The sequence below is a fragment of the Trichosurus vulpecula genome, chromosome 4 (genome assembly GCF_011100635.1).
Source record: "Trichosurus vulpecula isolate mTriVul1 chromosome 4, mTriVul1.pri, whole genome shotgun sequence".
Lineage (NCBI taxonomy): Eukaryota > Metazoa > Chordata > Mammalia > Diprotodontia > Phalangeridae > Trichosurus > Trichosurus vulpecula.
The window spans coordinates 430,550,434-430,553,041 of NC_050576.1; positions in this window are offsets into that span (position 1 = coordinate 430,550,434).

The window sequence follows — 2,608 nt, forward strand, 5'->3', positions numbered from 1 at the left end:
TTCCATTTTATCACATGGCTTCCAATGTGAGTTCATATTTAAAAAAAAACAAAGATAAACAACCTAAGTGTTTCAGGGGACTGCAGGATCAGAATGATTAAACGGTATGATGTGGCAGCCAAGAAGGTTAACACTTTCTTAGGTGCCATTAACAGAAAAATGGCATGGATAGGCTGATGGAGGTTAGAGCCTCAATTGCATCTTGGCCTCACTAGACAGTATCAGGCCAATTATGTTCAGTTGTGAGCACCCTGTCTTAAGGGAGGTATTGGCAAGTGGAGAATACATTGGGCGGGGGGTAGGGGGAGATAGGATGACCAGCATGTCCCGAGATACATCCTGAGACAGGAACTGCTGAAGGACTTGGAAAGTTTATCTCCTGCAGAGAAGACGGGATATGGCTGCCTTCTTCAAGAATCTGAAGGACTTTGTCGTGGAAGAACACTTGTAGAAGATGGACTTGTTCTGCTTAGAGACAGACAGACAGACAGACACAGACACAGAAAAATAGAGAGAGAAAAAGAGATGGAGAAATAGAGACAGAGAACAGAAAGAAAGGCAGACACAGACAGATAGATAGATAGATAGATGGTCAGGATAGGATAGGATAGGACAGGATAGGATAGGATAGGATAGGATAGGGTAGGATAGGGTAGGGTAGGATAGGATAGATCACTTATTAAATGCTTCCTATGTACCAAGCACTGTGCAAATACAACCAAGCAAGACATTCTGTCCTCTAAAAGCACACAATCTAATGGGAGAAGACAACACATAACGGTGAGATGTAAAATGGAGGAGGGCATGTTGGATACACAGTGAAGAGACAGCCAGGAAGTAGCATGGATGCCTGAACCCTGGCAAGATAAAGTCAAAGCTTACTTATCAAAGTGGGGGAACCCAGGGTTTGAGTCTAAGATTACAGTGGGAAAAAATGAGTTCCCCATCCTTGGAGGTCATTAAGTGGGCACTGGATGGCCACTCTTGAAGAATGCTGTAGAAGAGTTTCCTGCACAAGCACACTAGGCTAGACTCCCTTTCATCATGGACATTCTACGCTGCTATGCAGCTGCTTAGCTGCACAGCTGGGGCTCACTCCCAAGTTTTCTAACCCCACATCCATTGCTCTTTCTAAGACTCCAAACATTAGAGACTAAAGCCAAAGAATTCTAGAAGGGGGCACTATAGTTTTCTCCTCCATAATTGTGTTGTTTGCCCGAACATTATTCCCAAAGTTATCCCTCCCTCCAAATCCTGGGATGTTTGTGACTTAAACGATGGAGATTTACTTCTGAAAGGGAATCAGATGCCCCACTCAGCATCAGGTGGATTTACCGATATCCCAGGAAGCCTCTGCTTCTCCATTCTGTACCAGCCAGAAAGCACGTTCCAGATATCAGCACCATCCCAGCCAGTTAGCACAGACCCAAGGAAATTTGGCTTTCTAGGTCCTCTTCTCTAAGGGCTTCTTGGTACTTCCTGCTCCCCATCATGATGTTATGTGTCTCCAACTGGCCAGAATTAGTGGCTTGGGGCCAGCAGAACTATTGATTACTATAGCCAAATCAGGGCTGATCATTTTACTAAACAAGGCCATAATCCCTCCACCTCTAAGCACATCTCCACCAACACATCTCCTAAAGATGGGTTAACTAGAACAGGTGACTGGGATCTTGTCCCAGGGTACAGAAATGTAGACATCACCAACAGCATTGATTCTCCTTTGGCAAGTAGAAATAAGTGGGTTTAGCATTTAGCCAGTAGGAAGAATTAACTGCAATACAATTCTTCCCTATGGTAGTTTCTGGCCCCTCACCTCCCAATAGCACACAGCCTCAAGTAAGCTCTTCTCTTATCTGGCTTCACCCCATTCTCTCTTCTGGCTGTAGCCTCCCCAGAATCAGCCTTGGGGTGCTTTGCTTGCTCAGGGAGGTGACTTTGGGGTTTGCTGAGAGAAGGCATGGAGGAGGTGTTGGGCAAAAGGGGTGAGGGAGGGGCAAGAGATGCCTATCATCCAAGATACATTGCTGTTCCAGCTTCCCCTTCCAATCTTTTCCCATCTCTAAAGTAAATGTTTGCTAAACTATTGGCTGACCAACAAGGTCTTACATTTCTGCAAGGACCCCTTAGCCCTTCGTCCCCTCTACCTCTGATATGCAGCAGGCATCTACCCAATACACAATCACTTCTGCCACATGGGATTCAATACTCACGTGGCAGAGACCATGGATCCCTTAAAATACTCACCAATGTGCAAGGTACTGCACCAGGCACAGGGGAGGGAGATTTTTTAAATGGTCCGATCTCTACTTTCAAGGACCTATCTTCTCATTTGTTGAACTTCCCAGTGCCCCTCTCTGAAGAGAATGGTGTGAATGGGAATAAATAAAGGCAATTTGGTATAGCAAAAACAGTAGAACTTGGAATCAAAGGACCTGGGTCCAAGTCTGGGGCCCATGCCATTTAGTACATGTGTCGACTTAGGCAAGTCATTTGAACCTCTAGGCCACGGTTTCCTCATCTGTAAAATGAAAAGGTTGGAATAGATGATGACCCCTAAGGTCCCTGGAAGGCAGTTCTAAATCTTTCACCCCTTGGGGCCTGCTCA